Source organism: Schistocerca nitens, chromosome 5, assembly GCF_023898315.1.
Source record: "Schistocerca nitens isolate TAMUIC-IGC-003100 chromosome 5, iqSchNite1.1, whole genome shotgun sequence".
Lineage (NCBI taxonomy): Eukaryota > Metazoa > Arthropoda > Insecta > Orthoptera > Acrididae > Schistocerca > Schistocerca nitens.
This window is the reverse complement of record NC_064618.1, coordinates 350516448-350538756: the sequence shown is the minus strand read 5'-3', so window position 1 is coordinate 350538756 and position 22309 is coordinate 350516448.

The following is a 22309-nucleotide window of genomic DNA, read 5'->3' as shown; positions in this document are numbered from 1 at the left end:
ACTATTAGGCATAAGAATAATACGAATACAAACATGACACGATACGTATATTCTTCCGCGTTTGCTGTTGTCTCACTCTAGTTTCGTAGTTTATTAGGCAGACAGGATTTAAATGAGATAGCAGCAAACACGAAAGAATACATGGCAAAATGTTTATATTCGTATTATTCTTATGGTGAAGAGAATACTGCATGTGATTCACATTTCATCAGGTTCCTATTAGCAACAGTCTTGCCAGTCGGATTTTCGTAGTACATTGAAATTCTGCTACTTTCGAAAATGAACAATATGGAATTTGTATTTACTTCGTTGGATGATGTATGAAAATGCAGTGGTCGAAACTGGGGGCGGAGAAAAAAAAGCTCGTCTTCCACCTTTTTTTTTAATTTATTTACTGACGCAGAGGTTTTGGCGCCAGTATTTATCTCTGTGCCTACAAAGCATGCCTGTGTAGCGCTACATATATTCGACGGCAGAAGTTAGTTGTGGCGGCACCTACCAACATTTTTCAGAACTTCCGCTTGCTTTGCACTCGATTCTTGCTTTGCACTCAATTCTAAGCCGCAGGCAGTTTTTTGGATTACAAAAACCGGAAAAAAAGTGCGGCTTAGATTCGAGTAAATACGGTACTCCACAAACTGGATGCATATGGTATAAGAGGAGTCTGTAATGATTGGTTCCAGTCATATCTATCAGACAGAGGGCAGCTGGTAGAAATAGCAACAAAATGATGGAAGAACAGCCCATTCAGATATCATACCAGTCACATCAGGAGTCCCACAGGGTTCAACCTTAGGCCCCCTCCTCTTCCTTATCTTCATTAATGACCTCCCAGAACACCTACCCTCAACAGTAACTGTGTTATTCGACGGTGATACAAACCTCCTCTCTTGCAACATTTCTCCACAGCAGGTGAGAGCTGACCTAGTTGACAGTAGTGAAAGGCTCCTATACTGGCTCTATGAGAACAAACCCCTACTTAATATGAAAAAACGACTCATATGGTCTTCTGCGCATCAAACAACCATACAAAACATATGGAACCACTAATTATGGACAAGAAAGTTATTGAACAAGTCAGTGAGACTAAATTCTTAGGTCTCTGGATAGATAACACACTGCAGTGGAATATCCACAGAGAGAAACTACTGTGTAAACTGAGTAGCCTGTGCTATGCCTTCAGAATTCTTAGCCAAAGCTGTGATGTGACCACCATTAAAACTGTATACTTTGCACTAGTGAACTCAGTCCTCTCATATGGCATTCCTTTCTGGGGGGCAATAAATTATGAATTATCTGAAACTTTGTAATCCTACCCTTTTGCAGATTAAAACTGTGCAAAATACTGTCACTGAAGCTACTATTCTCACAGATCTAGCCACAGGAGTAGTCTCTCCTGCATCAATGAGCCCATCTGATTTACCTATTTATTTTAAGTGACTTCATTTCCTAATCAAGATTTTGTTAGTTATAGCAATAAATAGTGCTTGAGGACTGCGAGGGTGGGGGTGGGGGGAGGAAATGGACAGAGATGATGGGGCAGAATAGATATAAAGAGTGGGAAGGAGGAAATGGGCAGTCAGGGGAGGGAGGAAGAGGTGGAGGTGGAGAGGGATTTGGGGGGGGGGGGGAGGTGAGAAGATGGACACAGAGGGGAAAGGGGGGGAGCAGGAGATAAGGATGTGTATCCAGTTCATAAGGATGTATATCCAGTTCCCATACTTATTTAGCAATTTCAAAGCATTGCCGGGTTCACTAGTTCTCTACGTATGTAAATCACCTGATGGACAGGATGAGCAGTATCTTACGGCTATTTACCGATGACACTATGGTGTACGGGAGCACGTCATTATTGAGTGACTGTAGGAGGATACAAGATGACTTAACCGTATTTACTCGAATCTAAGCCGCACTCGAATCTAAGCCGCACCTGAAAAATGAGACTCGAAGTCAAGGAAAAAAAAAAAAAAAATTCCGGAATCTAAGCCGCACCTGAAATTTGGGACTCGAAATTCAAGGGAAGAGAAAAGTTTTAGGCAGCACCTCCAAATCGAAACAAAGTTGGTCCATTTTAATATGAGACACAATTTAGGTCGAATGAATGACAATACAGCTACAGTAGTTTGGTTCGAGTCGTAAGCTTAACACTTAAGCTTTACCAGGTAGCCATTGCTATACGTCAGGTGCTCCATCCGTATTTATACGGATACCCTTACTTTTTCACGTGCTTCGTCTGGTTTGAATCGATTGCTATATTTTGCTTTGATCTGGTAAGTGCCGTTCTCTTTGTTATAGGTGTTTACATCACTGAAATTGCGTTACTGTACTGTGTCATGCACTGTTTGTCGCATTCTGATCATGAGTGTTTATGGCCTGTCGCCGCTCGCGGCATTGCTTGCTTTTGTGCGCACTACCGCCGCTTACAATGGGGGAAAAAAAAAAGAGGGAATTGTCTCATTAGCGAAACAATGGCAAGAAACTGCTATTTGTTGTTACTTACACTGCTGCTTACTTTGATAATGATCAACAAGAACCAAATAATAGACTGCGTATGAGAAGATGTTCTGAACGAGAGTTTAGCGAAAATTTTTCTGCATTTGAAAATCTTTGCAGACGCCTCTTTAGTACATTACACTCATGGAGGTAATTATTCTTACCTCCATGATTACACTCTGCACAGAAATTAGAGTCATCTTAGATTTAAAAAATCTAGTCAATTGCCGTGCTTCATTTCTGACTGTATCACTATTAGGCATAAGAATAATATGAATATAAACATGACATGATATGTATATTCTTCCGTGTTTGCTGTTGTTTCACTCTAGTTTCGTAGCTTATTAGGCAGACAGAATGTAAATGAGATAGCAGCAGACACGAAAGAATACACGGCAAAATGTTTATATTCGTATTATTCTTATGGTAAAGAGAATACTGCATGTGATTCACAATTCATAAAAGTTCCTATTAGCAACCATCTCTTCTCACAGGTAAGAAAAAATTCAGAATGTAGAGTTGGCCATATTTACAAAAACCCCAAACAGTCCTGCCAGTCAGATTTTCGTAGTACACTGAAATGCTGCTACATTCGAAGGTGAACAATTCGGAATTTGTATTTACTTCGTTGGACAATGTATGAAAATGTAGTGGTCGAAACTCGGGGCAGAGAAAAAAAGCTTGTCTTCCATCTTTTTTTTTTTTAATTTATTTACTGACGCAGAGGTTTTGGCGCCAGTATTTATCTTTGTGCCTGCAAAGCAAGTCTGTGTAGCGCTACATATATTCAACAGCAGAAGTTAGTTGTGGCGGCATCTACCAACATTTTTCAGAACTTCCACTTACTATGCACTCGATTCTAAGCCGCAGACGGTTTTTTGGATTACAAAAACCGGAAAAAAGTGCGGCTTAGATTCGAGTAAATACGGGAGACAGAATTTCTGGTAGGTGTGATGAATGGCTCAAAATGTAGAAAAATGTAAGTTAATGGAGATTAGTAGGAAAAATAATCCTGTAACATTTGAATACAGCATTATTAGGGTGATGCTTGACATACTCACAGTGATTAGATATCTGTGCATAATGTTGTAAAGCAATGTGAAATTGAATCAGCATGTCAGATTGGTCGTAGGGAAGGCAAATGCTTGACTCCTGTTTATTGAGAGAATTTTGGGAAGGTCTAGGTCATCCACAAAGCAGATGGTATATAGAACACTGCTGAGACCCATTCATGATTTCTGCTTGAGTGTTTGGGATCCCCACCAGGTCAGGTGAAAGGAAGACATCAAAGCATTCAGAGGTGTGCTGCTAGATTTACTATTGGTAGCTTCAATCAGCATGCAAGTATTAAGGAGATGCTTCATGAATTCTAATGGGAATTCCTGATGGGAGGATGACACTAATTTTGCAAGGCATCATTCCAGAAATTTAGAGAATTGGAATCTGAGGACAAGTGAAGAAGATTCCACCGCTGCCAACATACATTTTGCTTAAGGACCGTGATGATGAGACAAAAGAGAGCAAGGCTCATGCCTTTTCCCTTCCTCTGTTAGCAAATAGAACAGGAAAGACAATGACTAGTAGTGACATGTATCCTCGGCCATGCACCGTGTAGTGGCTTGTGGGTTATGTTTGTAGACGTAGATACAGGTGAACTAGAGCAGCATGAACAATGTATCCTCAAAAAACTGTCCAATGTATTCACTTTGTACTTCCCCCTTGGACTACTACAACCACCACTAGTACAAAAGCCTTCATCAAACTTTTCCCACTTCCCCTCATAGCCTCCAAATCCTGTCTTGAAGATATACTGCATTTATCACACTCTCAGAAACTCCCTCCTACCATCAAGAAAACCAAGATCCTAAATGGACCTGCAACACAGTCATGAATCTGTCCTCCAAAAGATGTGTGAAAGTGGGTGATCTCTGTTTTGTCTGCATCTGATGAAGAGCTTAGCCTGATAGCTGAATTTATGTGGTGAGTTCCGTCCTTTTCATATTGTTGTTATAGAATCCCAGGCTCCCTACTGCTAATTGTCAACAAATTTCAAGACAGTTGTGATGAAGTTCTTGTTAAATTATAATAAATCTCATGTGGACATAAATCAGGCTAGATTAGATTCAGTTTACGTTCCATGTTGTTGTTGTGGTCTTCAGTCCAGAGACTGGTTTGATGCAGCTCACTCATGCTACTCTATCCTGTGCATCTCCCAGTACCTACTGCAACGTACATCCTTCTGAATCTGTTTAGTGTATTCATCTCTTGGTCTCCCTCTGCGATTTTTACCCTCCATTGCTGCCTGCCAATACTAAACTGAGGATCCCTTGATGCCCTACCAACTGATCCCTTCTTCTCGTCAAGTTGTGCCACAAACTCCTCTTCTTCCCAATCCTATTCAATACTTCCTCATTAGTTATGTGATCTACCCATCTAATCTTCAGCATTCTTCTGTAGCACCACATTTTGAAAGCTTCTATTCTCTTCTTGTCCAAACTATTTATTGTCCACGTTTCACTTCCATACATTGCTACACCCCATCCAAATACTTTCAGAAACGACTTCCTGGCACATAAATCTATACTCGATGTTAACAAATTTATCTTCTTCAGAAATGCTTTCCTTGCCATTGCAAGTCTACATTTTATATCCTCTCTACTTCGACCATCATCAGTTATTTTCCTCCCCAAATAGCAAAACTCATTTACTAGTTTAAGCCTCTCATTTCCTGATCTAATTCCCACAGCATCACCCTATTTAATTCAACTACATTCCATTATCCTCCTTTTGCTTCTGTTGATGTTCATCTTATAACCTCCTTTCAAGACACTGTCCATTCCGTTCAGCTGCTCTTCCAGGTCCTTTGCTGTCTCTCACAGAATTACAATGTCATCGGCGAACCTCAAAGTTTGAATTCTTCTCCATGGATTTTAATTCCTAATCTGAATTTTTCTTTTGTTTCCTTTACTGCTTGCTCAATATACAGATTGAATAACATCGGGGATAGGTTACAACCCTATCTCACTCCCTTCCCAACCACTGCTTCCCTTTCATGCCCCTCGGCTCTTATAACTGCCATCTGGTTTCTGTACAAATTGTAAATAGCCTTTTGCTCCCTGTATTTTACCCCTGCCACCTTCAGAATTTAAAAGAGAGTATTCCAGTCAACATTGTCAAAAGCTTTCTCTAAGTCTACAAATGCTAGAAATGTATGTTTGCCTTTCCTTAATATATCTTCTAACATAAGTCGTAGGGTCAGTACTGCCTCATGTGTTCCAATATTTCTACGGAATCCAAACTGATATTCCCTGAGGTCGGCTTCCACTAGTTTTTCCATTCGTCTGTAAAGAATTCACGTTAGTATTTTGCAGCCGTGACTTATTAAACTGATAGTTCGATAATTTTCACATCTGTCAACATCTGCTTTCTTTGGGATTGGAATTATTATATTCTTCTTGAAGTCTGAGGGTATTTCGCCTGTCTCATACATCTTGCTCACCAGATGGTAGAGTTTTGTCAGGACTGGCTCTCCCAAGGCTGTCAGTAGTTCTAATGGAAGTTGTCTACTCCTGAGGCCTTGTTTTAACTTAGGTTTTTCTGTGCTCTGTCAAACTCTTCACGCAGTATCATATCTCCTATTTCATCTTCATCTACATTCTCTTCCATTTCTATAATATTGTCCTGAAGAACATCGCCCTTGTATAGATCCTCTATATACTCCTTCCACCTTTCTGCTTTCCCTTCTTTGCTTAGAACTGGGTTTCCATCTGAGTTCTTGATGTTCATGCAAATGGTTCTCTTATCTCCAAAGGTCTCTTTAATTTTGCTGTAGGCAGTATCTATCTTACCCCTAGTGATACTCACTTCTACATCCTTACATTTGCCCTCTAGCCATCCCTGGTTAGCATTTTTGCACTTCCTGTCGATCTCATTTTTGAGACGTTTGTATTCCTTTTTGCCTGCTTCATTTACTGCATTTTTATATTTTCTCCTTTCATCAATTAAATTCAATATATCTTCTGTTACCCAAGGATTTCTACTAGCCCTCGTCTTTTTAACTACTTGATCTTCTGCTGCCTTCACTTCTTCATCCCTCAGAGCTACCCATTCTTCTTCTACTGTATTTCTTTCCCCCATTCCTGTCAATTGTTCCCTTATGCTCTCCCTGAAACTTTGTACAACCTCTGGTTTAGTCAGTTTACCCAGGTCCCCTCTCCTTAAATTCCCACCTTTTTGCAGTTTCTTCAGTTTTAATCTACAGATCATAACCAATAACTTGTGGTCAGAGTCCACATCTGCTCCTGGAAATATCATACAATTTAAAACCTGGTTCCCGAATCTCTGTCTTACCATTATATAATCTATCTGAGACCTTCCAGTATCTCCAGGCTTTTTCCATGTATACAACCTTCTTTTATGATTCTTGAACCAAGTGTTAGTAATGATTAAGTTATGCTCTGTACAAAATTCTACCAGGCGGCTTCCTCTTTCATTCCTTAATCCCATTCCATATTCACCTACTATGTTTCCTTCTCTTCTTTTTCCTACTATCAAGTTCCAGGCACCCATGACAATTGAATCTTCATCTCCCTTCACTATCTGAATAATTTCTTTTATCTCATCATACATGTTGTAAATTTCTTTGTCATCTGCCGAGCTAGTTGGCATATAAACTTGTACTACTATGGTAGGTGTGGGCTTCATATCTATTTTGGCCACAATAATTCATTCACTATGCTGTTTGTAGTAGCTCACCCGTATTCCTGTTTTCCTATTCATTATTAAACCTACTCCTGCATTACCCCTATTTGATTTTGTGTTTATAACCTTGTAGTCACCTGACCAGAAGTCTTGGTCCTCCTGTCACCGAACTTCACTAATTCCCACTATATCTAACTTTAACCTATCTCCATTTCCCTTTTCAAATTTTCTAACCTACCTGCCTGATTAAGGGATCTGACATTCCATGCTCCGATCCATAGAACGCCAGTTTTTTTTTTTCCTCCTTTTGTTCCATAGACCCAAAAAATGAGATGATTCTCGAGGGTGTGGAACATCATGATCATTTGCCAGGAGATAGTCAAAGGAGGTTAATACAATTGGATAAACTGGAACAGCTGATATTTACAGAATTAACACACTGTCAGAACAAAACACACTTATGTACTATTAATAAATTGATCATACAAAAATACCTAATCTTGACTGTTGTGACCAAGTGCTGTCAAAACAGAAATCTAACAGATATTTTTACTTAAGCTGGCTTAACAGTCTCTGTTAAGATATTTATCTATGGAGTGGAAGGAGTTGTCTATCAAAAAGTCTTTAAAACTCTGTTTAAACCATAATTTTATTTAAAATCAAGTTTTTAATGGTTACTGGCAATTTATTGAAAATTTGTGTTTCTGAATACTGGACCCCTTTTTGGACCAAGGTAAGTTATTTTAGACCTTTATGTACATTGTACTTATTCCTAGTATTGATACTGTGTATTACGCTATTGGTTGGAAATAGAAATGTATTACTCTCAACAAATTTCTTTAAGGAATAAATATACGGAGAAGCAGTGGTTAGAATACAAAGTTCCTTGAACAGGTTTCTGCATGATGTTCTTGAATTTACGCCACAAATGGTTCTTATCACACACTTTTGCACACTAAAAACTCTAGCTCGTTTTGATGAGTTGCTCCAGAATATGATCCCATATGACATAATAGAATGAAAGTAAGCAAAGTATGCAAGTTTTTTTTATATTCATATGTCCTACATCTGACATGGCAAATACATACTCGTTTAGGCACTTAAGCAATTCTGTGGTATGCCATTCCCAACTGAATTTATTATCGAGTTGTAATCCCAGAAATTTAACACTTTCAACCTCTTCAGTCTGCATGTCTTCATACACATGCTGGAAGGAAATCTCTTACAGGTACTGAACTGCATATAGTGGGTCTTCTGAAAGTTTAGTGACAGTGAATTAGCTTTAAACCGCTTATTAATGTCAGTGAAAATTTGATTAGCAGCTGTTTCTAAATCTGTACTTGACTTACTACTTATTGCACTGTTTGTATCATCTGCACACAAAACAAAATTAGCATCTGACAATGTAACAGATGAGAGGTCATTAATGTACACAAGAAAAAGGAATGGACCCAAGGTGGAAACTTGAGGAACATAACATGTACTTAATTCCCAGTCAGATGAAGACTGACTGCTTACTGCACATGTTTTTCGCAACAACACCCTTTGTTTCCTGTTAGATAGATAAGACTCAAACCATTTCGCAGTATTGCCGGTGACACCATAATATTTTAATTTAATTAAGAGAACGCTGTGGTTCACACAGTCAAAGGCTTTTGACAGGTCACAGAAAATGCCAGTAGCCTCTAATTTATTATCTAGTGAATTAAATACATTCTCATTGTAAGTTAAATAGCTTTCTCTATATCAGAACCCTTAAGAAATCTGAACTGTGATTTGGACAATATATTATTTGGAGTCAGATGCTTAAGGAGATGCTTGAACACAACCTTTTCAAATATTTTTGAGAAAGCCAGCAAAAGTGAAATTGGTCGATAGTTTGATAGTATCTCTTTATCCCCCTTCTTGTAAAGAGGCTTAATGTCAGAATATTTTAGCCAGTCTGGAAATGTTCTGCTGATAAGAGATTGATTACACAAATAACTTAAGAGAGAACTCAACTCATATGATTAACTTCATTGACATGTCATCATACCCACTGGAATACTTAGATTTTAAGGATTTTATGATGGATGCTACTTCTTTGGGAGACATGAGTGTCCTTTCCATTTTGTTGTTGTTGTGGTCTTCAGTCCTGAGACTGGTTTGATGCATCTCTCCATACTACTCTATCCTGTGCAAGCTTCTTCATCTCCCAGTACCTACTGCAGCCTACATCCTTCTGAATCTGCTTAGTCTATTCATCTCTTGGTCTCCCTCTTCAATTTTTACCCTCCACGCTGCCCTCCAATACTAAATTGGTGATCCCTTGATGTCTCAGAGCAATCCCACCAACCGATCCATTCTTCTAGTCAAGTTGTGCCACAAACTCCTCTTCTCCCCAATTCTATTCAATACCTCCTCATTAGTTATGTGATCTACACATCTAATCTTCAGCATTCTTCTGTAGCACCACATTTCGAAGCCTCCTATTCTTTTCTTGTCTAAACTATTTATCGTCCACGTTTCACTTCCATACATGGCTACACTCCATACAAATACTTTCAGAAACGACTTCCTGACATTTAAATCTTTCCTTGCCATTGCCAGTCTACATTTTATATCCTCTCTACTTCGACCATCATCAGTTATTTTGCTCCCCAATTAGCAAAACTCCTTTACTACTTTAAGTGTCTCATTTCCTAATCTAATACCCTCAACATCACCCGACTTAATTCGACTACATTCCATTATCCTCGTTTTGCTTTTGTTGATGTTCATCTTATATCCTCCCTTCAAGACACCATCCATACCGTTCAACTGCTCTTCCAAGTCCTTTGCTGTCTCTGACAGAATTACAATGTCATCGGCGAACCTCAAAGTTTTTATTTCTTCTCCATGGATTATAATACCTACTCCGAATTTTTCTTTTGTTTCCTTTACTGCTTGCTCAATATACAGATTGAATAACATCGGGGAGAGGCTACAACCCTGTCTTACTCCCTTCCCAACCACTGCTTCCCTTTCATACCCCTCGACTCTTATAACTGCCATCTGCTTTCTGTACAAATTGTAAATAGCCTTTCGCCCCCTGTATTTTACCCCTGCTGCGTTCAGAATTTGAAAGAGAGTATTCCAATCAACACTGTCAAAAGCTTTCTCTAAGTCTACAAATGCTAGAAATGTACGTTTGCCTTTCCTTAATCTTTCTTCTAAGATAAATCGTAGGGTCAGTATTGCCTCACGTGTTCCAACATTTCTACCGAACCAAACTGATCTTCCCCGAGGTCAGCTTCTATCTTTTTTTCTATTCGTCTGTAAGAAAATCGGGTTATATTTTGCAGCTGTGACTTATTAAACTGATAGTTCGGTAATTTTCACATCTGTCAACACCTACTTTCTTTGGGATTGGAATTATTATATTTTTCTTGAAGTCTGAGGGTATTTTGCCTGTCTCATACATCTTGCTCACTAGATAGTAGAGTTTTGTCAGTACTGGCTCTCCCAAGGGTGTCAGTACTTCTAATGGAATGTTGTCTACTCCGTGGGCCTTGTTTCGACTCAGGTCTTTCAGTGCTCTGTCAATCTTTTCACGCAGTATCGTATCTCCAATTTCATCTTCATCTACATCCTCTTCCATTTCCATAATATTGTCTTCAAGTACATCGCCCTTGTATAGACCCTCTATGTACTCCTTCCACCTTTCTGCTTTCCCTTCTTTGCTTAGAACTGGCATTCCATTAAAGCTCTTGATATTCATGCAAGTGGTTCTCCTTTCTCCAAAGGTCTCTTTAATTTTTCTGTAGGCAGTATCTATCTTACCCCTAGTGAGATAAGCCTTTATATCCTTACATTTGTCCTCTTCTATGTCATTTTTGAGACGTTTGTATTCCTTTTTGCCTGCTTCATTTACTGCATTTTTATATTTTCTCCTTTCATCAATTAAATTCAATATCTCTTCTGTTACCCAAGGGTTTCTACTAGCCCTCATCTTTTTACGTATTTGATCCTCTGCACCTTCACTATTTCATCCCTCAAAGCGACCCATTCTTCTTCTACTGTATTTCTTTCCCCCATTCCTGTCAATTGTTCCCTTATGCTCTCCATGAAACCCTGTACAGCCTCTGGTTCCTTCACTTTATCCAGGTCCCATCTCCTTAAATTCCCACCTTTCTGCTGTTTTAATCTACAGTTCATAACCAATAGATTGTGGTCAGAGTCCACTTCTGCCCCTGGAAATGTCTTACAATTTAAAACCTGGTTCCTGAATCTCTGTCTTACCATTATATAATCTATCTGAGACCTTCCAGTATCTCCAGGCTTCTTCCATGTATACAACCTTCTTCTATGATTCTTGAACCAAGTGTTAGTAATGATTAAGTTATGCTCTGCGCAAAATTCTACCAGGCGGCTTCCTCTTTCATTTCTTAGCCCCAATACATATTCACCTACTATATCTTCTCCTCTCCCTTTTCCTATTCTCGAATTCCAGTCACCCAAGACAATTAAATTTTCACCTCCCTTCACTACCTGAATAATTTCTTTTATCTCATCCTACATTTCATCAATTTCTTCGTCATTTGCAGAGCTAGTTGGCATATAAACTTGTACTACTGTGGTAGGCATGGGCTTTGTATCTATCTTGGCCACAATAATGCGTTCACTATGCTGTTTGTCGTAGCTTACCTGTACTCCTATTATTTACGCATTATTAAACCTACTTCTGCATTACCCCTATTTGATTTTGTATTTATAACCATTCACCTGACCAAAAGTCTTGTTCCTCCTGCCACCGAACTTCACTAATTCCCACTATATCTAACTTTAACCTATCCATTTACCTTTTTAAATTTTCTAACCTACCTGCCGGATTAAGGGATCTGACATTCCATGCTCTGATCCGTAGAACACCAGTTTTCTTTCCATTTTACTGAAGTTATTTTTAAAGACTGGTCTCATATATTCCATTGTACTGTTCACCGAATGTGACCCAAGCTGTCAGTAACAGAAATGAAGTACTTGTTAAGAGGTTTGCAACACTACATGTACTTGTTACCAAAGTCTCATTTATTTTTAGAGCTATCCGTTCCTCTTCCTGTTTGGCCCGCCTGTCTGTCTTCACTATATCCTATGCAGTGTTTATTTTGTTGCCTGACGTAATTACCTTTTTCTCATAACAAATCTGCTTCGATTTCTGGATTACTTGCTTCAATATTTTGCTGTATTCTTTGTAATACATTACAATTCTAACATAAGAGCTATTCCTAGGTAGTAGATACAGTCTCCTCTTTGTCCCAAATGATATCTTTATCCCTTGTGTAATCCACAGTTTATTTTTTGACTTCTGTGTGATTTGAGTTACCTTTGGGGGAAAACAATTTTCAAAACTGGAGGTAACCTTATTAATGAATGCTTTGTATTTTCCATTTGCATCAGAAGTATTGTAAACACCTGTCCAGTTCATGTCTTTGAGCAAATTCCTGAATTTCTCAATTTTTGACTTATTTATTACCCTCCTGTACTCAGATTTAATAGATTTTTATCCTGACAAGTTTCAAAATATAACACAAGATGCTGCATGTCGTGATCAGATAGCCTATTTACTATTGGTTTTGTGATATGACTTTTTTCCCTTGATTTGTCTACAAAGTTCTTATCAATTGCAGTCTCAGAGCACTTACATATCCTAGTACCAAAGTTCACAGTAGGAACTAAATTGAATGATAATGTTACTGAAACTTCCTGGCAGATTAAAACTGTGTGCCCGACCGAGACTCGAACTCGGTCGAGTCTCAGTCGGGCACACAGTTTTAATCTGCCAGGAAGTTTCATATCAGCGCACACTCCGCTGCAGAGTGAAAATCTCATTCTGAAAACATCCCCCAGGCTGTGGCTAAGCCATGTCACTGCAGTATCCTTTCTTTCAGGAGTGCTAGTTCTGCAAGGTTTGCAGGAGAGCTTCTGTAAAGTTTGGAAGGTAGGAGACGAGATACTGGCAGAAGTAAAGCTGTGAGACCGGGTGTGAGTCATGCTTCGGTAGATCAGATGGTAGAGCACTTGCCCGCGAAAGGCAAAGGTCCCGAGTTCGAGTCTCGGTCGGGCACACAGTTTTAATCTGCCAGGAAGTTTCATATCAGCGCACACTCCGCTGCAGAGTGAAAATCTCATTCTGGATAATGTTACTGACTGCAATGATTGTTCACTGACATAGCTTTTCAATAAATCTACATTAAAATCACCAGCAATCGCTATTTCCTTGTCTACAGCTGAAACATCTGATAAACAATAACTTTGTAGGCATTGTGATGGATGAACATCTTATTTGGAAAGAACACAACGGATACATCTGTAAAGGATTAGTTGCAACATTTACTGACTAAAATACGTCATGATATCATAATTTCACCTTTCCTAAAACAAATCCACTCTCATTTGCAATAAGAGATTGGAATTTGGAATGGGGCACCACCCACGATCTAAATAAGTACAATATTCAGGCCTCAGAAGAGAGCAGTGAAAATAACTGCAAATGTAAGCAAATGTCAATTCTCTGGGGATAATTTGATCAAATACAATTTATTGGCTATGTATTCTTTGTACACCTTTAAGGCAGTTATTTTTGTAAAATAAGAAATAATGAAGAGAGACAGTAATTATTACAACAAAAAACCAGGTGTGTCTTAACATAGGACATTGAGTAATTAAAGAGCTACAGATCGTAGCCCACATGCAGCCAGAGGGCAGCCCAATAACAGGTTGCCAAAAACAACTTGATGGAAATCTTGAAACAGCTATTAATTTAAAAAAACATCCTCACTCAAATATTTCTGCATTCTGTTACCTGTAATCTTATTTTTGTACATTGCAGTATATTAACAGTGGTAAATATTTGTTTAATAATATCTAATGTGCTATTCATTATATATATTCATAATATTTATGGCATATCATTGTAAATGTACAAAAAATGATTATGTGTAAGACTGTAAATTTATTATGGACCAATAAAGGTTACTCTTATTATTGTTATTATTATTATTTCTTTCTTTTCTCAGACATTATGTCTGGTCAAAAATGGAAAGTGTCGCGGACCTTGATCAAGCGTGACTTCCTTTTAACTGTACGGTATATGTTATATTGCATTTAGGAACTTTCGGGTAATTGACCATGTATCAATAATTACGGATTTCTGTAGTTGTATATACAAGTTTGGATGTAGCTGTATTGCATTGATATACTGGTGGATATTGTGTGGTATGACTCCTGTAGTTGATAGTATAATTGGTATAATGTCAACTTTATCCTGATGCCACATGTCCTTGACTTCCTCACCCAGTTGGATGTATTTTTCAATTTTTTCTCCTGTTTTCTTTTGTATATTTGTTGTATTGGGTATGGATATTTCGATTAGTTGTGTTAATTTCTTCTTTTTATTGGTGAGTATGATGTCAGATTTGTTATGTGGTGTTGTTTTATCTGTTATAATGGTTCTGTTCCAGTATAATTTGTATTCGTCATTCTCCAGTACATTTTGTGGTGCATACTTGTATGTGGGAACGTGTTGTTTTATGAGTTTATGTTGTAAGGCAAGCTGTTGATGTATTATTTTTGCTACATTGTCATGTCTTCTGGGGTATTCTGTATTTGCTAGCATTGTACATCCGCTTGTGATGTGATCTACTGTTTCTATTTGTTGTTTGCAAAGTCTGCATTTATCTGTTGTGGTATTGGGATCTTTAATAATATGCTTGCTGTAATATCTGGTGTTTATTGTTTGATCCTGTATTGCAATCATGAATCCTTCCATCTCACTGTATATATTGCCTTTTCTTAGCCATGTGTTCGATGCGTCTTGATCGATGTGTGGCTGTGTTAGATGATACGGGTGCTTGCCATGTAGTCTTTTCTTTTTCCAATTTACTTTCTTCGTATCTGTTGATGTTATGTGATCTAAAGGGTTGTAGAAGTGTAGAAGTGGTTATGAAATTGCAGTGGTGTAGCCGATGTATTTATATGAGTGATTGATTTGTGTATTTTGCTAGTTTCTGCTCGTTCTAGAAAGAATTTTCTTAAATTGTCTACCTGTCCATAATGTAGGTTTTTTATATTGATAAATCCCCTTCCTCCTTCCTTTCCGCTTAATGTGAATCTTTCTGTTGCTGAATGTATGTGATGTATTCTATATTTGTGGCATTGTGATCGTGTAAGTGTATTGAGTGCTTCTAGGTCTGTGTTACTCCATTTCACTACTCCAGATGAGTAGGTCAATATTGGTATAGCATAAGTATTTATGCTTTTGTCATTATTATTATTATTATTATTATTATTATTACTATTACTATTATTTGAATGATAACAGTGGGACTTGAGTTTATTAGAAGGATTACTCAAATTTTCATAACTTCGTCAATTGATTTTGCATAAAAACTTGCTTTAATTAGAGCATTAAATCAGTAAGAATTCAAAATGGTTGTCTTGTAGTGCTATGTAAAACCAAATGTAAGTGGGAAAGAAAATAATTTCATTAAATTACTTCCCAATGGAGCCACAGCTACCTATAACAATTCTACTTTTGATACTTATATGTGGCCTACTTATATGTGGCCATCCCTTAACATTATAATCAAAATGGAAATAATAATTTAAACGAATGGTCAAAAAAAATTCTTTTTGTTCTTGTATGTGTGTTGCTCAGTATAACGGCACTGAAGAGCTCACCAGCAGAACTACAAAATATTTGTCATCATTATCACATCTAACAAACACTTTTGTTAGCTTGGATAAAATGGCACTATATATCGAATAGGCCTGATTAAATTAAGGGAACAGTCTTGTAACTTTTGATGTGAGTATTACATTATATTTTAGGTCATTAAACAAGAAAAATGAAGGATGAGATGAGTGAGGATAAAGATCATCTACATTTTTCCAGCTGTTGTAATAGCTGAGTCTTCCAACATTTTCTTAGTACTAATTGATTATGTTACAGTTATAATTTTGAGGATTGTTTGATTCACATCAGATCGCAAATACATAGAGTTACGGTTCACTTCCATGTTAAATTCATTAACACCAAAATGAGTAAACCCATCTTGGAAGACGGATTTGCTACCATGTCACTTGTGGATTTAATAAGCTCGTTTAGAGAAGAGCACAAGTACTGAAATTTACAATAGAATATCAATGAAGATTGTTCTTGTGACCATGTAACAATTGATTTGGTAATTCGCTTTCAGTTGCCTCATAATATGTCTTGAAAAAGACCTGTTATTACTAGGTCTGATTGACTTTCATTAAAGAACATACACTGTATTGCAGCACACAGTTTTCAGTTTCTTCTTGTTTACTGCAACACACTTTTTCTTTTATGTTGATCAGTTTTTGGACAGTCTGGGCTCTCAATATTTAAACCAGACTGGTGAGGTATACACATTAACAAAACTCTCAACATTTCATTGGTACCAGATAGGATTAAAGATACACAAAGATTATATTCACAGACACTTCTCTCATACACACAAATTCATAATTACATGATTGTAACATAATGTTCAATGCCTTTAGACTAACTTCATGTTGTTGTGACTGATTCACATGGAAGTACACATTTCAATGGACCAACTGATGATGACATGGAGTTATTACCATTTTGTTAACATTGATAACTAAACAAGAACTTACAATATTATGCAGACTTTTTGATAACTAACACTGGACTGACTGAAGCATTGTTCTGCACACTTATTTCTTGATGAATGTAAGAATAATAGTAAAAATTTGATGTTAACATTAATTAATAACATGTAATTAGAGTATATAAAACCAAAATAAACAAAACAGCAGATCTGTTTAACTATGACCTGCATTACCAGAAAAAATGTCAAGATTGTAGATGCTGTTTTTGGTAAATGATTTCTTCTTCTGCAGGATTCAAAGAATCTGCCAAAAGTTGGTAAAAAATAAAATTTTCCAGATCTGGTAATTAGCAAACTAATAAGCCCTTCTAGTAGAAATGTGCTTTTTTGCAATCAGAAAAATCTGAGCTACAAAACTATCGTACTGAATCTTGAAAATTAACTTTAAATGCAATGTGAACATTCTGGATCATCAGAATTTTGATTAAGAGCAATTTTTGAAAGAGGACTTTTTTGGAAAATGTAAAATGTTTACAGAGAAGAGGAGAATGAGGGCATTTAAATTGGCTATATAAATTAAGAAACAGATAGTTCTTTGCTTACCGAAAATTTCACCTCCGTGTCTTTTCCCCAAATCTTAAATCATGGATATTTCCTTATTAATGTTACGTGCCGGTGAACTAGTTAAACTATTTTCATCTGCAAATTACACTGTGAGTAGTAAGGTTTTATGAATTCCTCCTCGAATAAGAAAGTAGCTGTTTTATATAACTAGATAATAAATCTACTCACCAAGAGGTGACAGAACACACACACATACGGTACAAGAAGATTATAATTAGGCAAGCTTTCAGAGCCAGGAGCTCCTTCTTCAGACAGAAGGGTTGAAAGGGAAGAAAGAGGGATGAAGGAAAAGGACTGGAGAGGTCTAGGAAAAAGTGGTAGATATCAGGAAAGTTACCCATAACCCAGGATCAGGGGAAACTTACTGGATGGGATGAAAAGGAAAGACTGATTATTGAGGACTGTACAGGACAAGATTTTAAAACTTGAGAGCTTAAAAGTGGAAGACCGTGTAATATGCAAGACAGAGATAAATTTTTGTGGTGGACGGCCTATTGTCAAAATTTCCGTTAACACTTGCGTCAATATTTGATGAATCGTCACTACCGGTTGCTGTCGTAAAGTCATTTTCTAACATTTGTCTCTCGTCCGAGTCGGATTGCGTCTGAATAGTATGTCTTTGCTGTTCCATCTTTGCGTATTGTTTTCTAGTTATGACCATGCCACACGTATGGTATGCTTCAAGAAAATAAAGTTTGACACTGGTTTTAAAATAAAATGCAGTTGAACATGAATCGCTCGTAGCAACAATGGCTGTTTCTTAATTTAAAAATGTAAACTGAATATCGGATTATTCTTAATGGCTGCTGGCCATGTTACAACGTATCGTACAGAAGTCGGCCATATTGTACACTCGTGTATTGGTATTGTTGCAGAAGTTATTGTTTAAGGAAAAGCACTGAGAATGAAATTTATCACTGAAAACTGCTACGCGCGAAAGAAATGCTACAGAATCTACTGAAGAGCTAATACACTGAATTATGCGTCTGGTCAAGCCTGCCAATGCAAAGATGCTGCGTCTTACCTTATTTTTCTGGAAGCTTCGTTGCGTCTTCCCGCAAAATTTTAGAATTGGAAAATATCTTCAGATTTTTGTTATTTCTCGTACATTCACGTCCAGGTCCAGAAAGTTGATTTTTTACATGAAACAAAGAGAACAATGTAACAAATGACAAACTGAACAAGTCCGGCACGCAGTCGCCAATATAAAATAAATAAAATATTAATTATTGTATATTTATGATAGTGATTGGATGTAATTAATATTTGCTTATCTGGAACGTGGACATTTAATTATTTGGTATCAGACGCTTGACAATGGCTTTTTCCTAAATGCAATGTTATTCGTAGTTGACCGTGAAATAAGACTCAAATAATCGGACTTCGTATATAAATCGTTTCCAAAGACTGCTGCGGTAGGTGCGGACTCAAATCTAAATCTCAATATTAAAATAATTTGCCAGCCTTGTCAATACGACGTACAGAGGTGACTGTCTACTAAACATAAAAAGTTTACACAGTTAGTTAAATCAGTTATATTCAACAAATAAGCCTACAGTTAAATAATTCTACTTACTTTCATAAATATAAATTCTTTACAGAATCGAGTGCCTAGTAAGATTGCAACTCGCAGTGTACTTATATAACATCAAATATGGCGGTGTGCCAGTTAATAAAATATACGTGCTACCCGCACCAGTTGTTGTACATGACCTACTTCTTGTTAATGAAACATAAGAGTGTCCTAATTGTATTTTGTTTTATCAGCGACATAGCGCTACAGTTCTGTGCCATAGGCTTTTTCTATTTGTCAGAGATTAATTATTTAATTAAGATTTCGCGTTTCCGAGGAAACTCACGCACGGCATGCAAATGTGCCTTTATAGGCCATAGGATAGGGAGATGGGTGCAGGAGGAGCATAGGGTCTGACAAGAATATTACAGAGATTGGGAGGGCAACAAAAGAAATTATAGGTGTGGCGGGTAAAGTCTCAGAAAGAATGGATCTCATTTCAGGGTATGATTTTAGGAAGCCATTGCCTTGTCAAAGTAGCTGATTAATACATTCCAAACCAGGATAATACTGAGTGGCCAGTGGTGTGTTATGAAGTTGTTTTTTGAAGGGATTAACAGTACCAGGGTAGGATGTGGCAGCCCAGGAAATCTGCTTTTGAACTAGGCCAGTGGGGTAATTACATCGAGTGAAGGCTGAGGTGATAATGGTGGTGTGTTGCTGTCAGGAGTCTGCATTAGAACAAATATGTTTGCTTCGAATGCAAAGGCTGTATGGGAGGGAACATTTGACACAGAAAGGTTGTTGTTTGTTAGTAGGTTTCAGGTGGACAGAAGTGTGTAACTGGCCTTTGGTGAGGACAAGAACAACATCAAAGAAAGTGGCATGGGGTTCAGAATAGGCCTTGTGGTATGTAATTGGAAGAAGGTATTCATAGGTTCCAGTAATTTTAACAGAGCAACCTCACCATGAGTCCATACGGTTAATATGTCATCAATATACCTATACCAAACGAGGGGCTGAAAACTTACGAATCCGAGGAAAGCCCCCTCCAAGCGACCCATGGAGACGTTAACTTAGGCCATCCTGGTTCCTGTTTGTATGTCTGCTACTTCGAGGTGAAGTAGTTCTTGGTAAGTATGAAGTTGATTAAAGTGTGAAGGAAGGATGTCATAGGTTTGCAGTCAGGTAGTTGCTGACTGAGGAAGGGATGATTTTGAGGTAGTGGTGGTGGATCAAGTTGGGATCGTGGTCATAACTGTTCAAGGCAAGGTTCAATGTCAGGTTTGCTGTTGGAAGGATTTTGGGATTGGATTGTGAAGTGACATTTCTAGTGATATCATTTTGCAACCCAATCTCAAAACCTTTCCAACAGCAAACATGACATTGAACCCTGCCTTGAACAATTCTGACAATGATCCCAACTTGATCCACAACCACTACCTCAAAATCATCCCTTAAACCCTTCCAATTATTCCTCACAGCATTACATCAAGAATTATTCCTCACAGCATTGCTTGAAAACCCTTCCTCAGGTCCCTACAACATGACCCTAACCAGTCCTCTGCAGAATTCCAGGCTCTACATTCCATAAAAGCTGATGACTCCATCATTATCCTCCAAGCAGACAACGGATCTACCACTGTAGTACTTGATCGAAAAGATCATGTTAGTGAAGGTCTATGCCAGCAGTCTGACACCTCTACATATAGCGTCTGCCATTAATATCCAATCTCTGTGATTCAAACTGACCTGCACAGTCCCTCCTTAAAACCTCAGGCTCCTCACAAGGACTAACTCCTCAATCCACAGAACTTCTGATCCTATAGTTACTGGCTTCAAAGCCCCACTGAACGTATATCTGCCTTAGTTGACCAGCACCTGCAACTCGTAGCACAAAGACTTCCCTCTCATATCAAAGATACCAACCATTTCCTAGATCATCTGAAATCCACGCCCGCCCCACTCCCATCACACACCTTGCTTTTCACCATTGATGCCACATCCCTCTACACCAACATCCCCCATATACATGTTCTGTCTGCTGCTGAACGTTTCCTCAGTCAGTGCGCACCTGATTCCAAACCTATGCAACCTTCCTTTTCACCTTAATCAACTTTATACTCAGCAACAGTTACTTCATCTTTGAGGGGCAGACATACAAACAGATCAGGGGTACAGCAATGGGTACCAGGACAGTTCCTTCCTATGCCAACCTTTCCATGGATCACTTGGAGGGGGCTTTCCTGGGATCAATAAGTCTTCAGCTCCTGGTTTGGTATATGTAAACTGATGGCATATTTACCATATGGATTTGTGGTGAGGCTGCCCTGTTAAAATTACTGGAAACTATAAATACCTTCTCCCAATTAAATACCACAACCACAACGCCTATTCTGAATCCCATGACACTTTCCTTTATGTTGTTCTTGTCCTGACTGAGGGCCAGCTACACACTCCTGTCCACATTAAACCTACAAATAAACAACAATATTTACATTTTGACAGTTGCCAACCTTTCCATGTCAAACATTCCGTCCCATACAGCCTTGGCATTCGAGGCAAATGTATTTGTTCAGATTCAGACTCTTTACAGCAATACACCATCATTCTTACCTCAGCCTTCACTGGACATAACCACCCCACCGGCCTAGTTCAAAAGCAGATTTCCTGGGCCACCACAGTGATTTCTGGTATTGCTGATCACTCCAAAAAACAACTTTGGAAAACACTACTGGTCACTCAGTTATCCAGGTCTGGAATATATTAATCAGCTACTTTGACAAGGCCATGACTTCCAAAATCATGCCCTCAAATGAGAACCATTCTGTCTGAAATTTTGCACACCACACCTAGAATGCTTTTTGTTGCCCTCCCAATCCCTGCAATATTCTTGTCAGACCCTATGCTCCTTTTACACCCATCTCCCTACCATACTGCTCCTACCCCTGTGACTGTCCCCACTGCAAGACATGCCCTATGCACCCTCCTACCACATATACCCTGTAACTGTCAAAATGTATACTATCAAAGGGAGAGCCACCTGTGAAATGTCACGTCATATGCCAAGTGTTATGTAAACACTGTGTGGCCTTTTACATTGGCATAACTACCACCAAATTATCAGTTAGGATGAATAGGCACAGGTGGAGAGTGTATTCTGGCAATGCATAGCATCTTGTTCCAGAGCATGATGCCCGTTTCGCTACGTGCCCCATTTGGACAGACAGTGCTGTAAATACTTAGCTTTCTTTATGAACATTTTACAGTAATGAAACAATGTGAGTGGACAGTCCTGGTAAGAATATGTATTAGAGTTAAATGCTTATGTTGAAATATTCACTTGGAGTTTCTTCATAAGCTT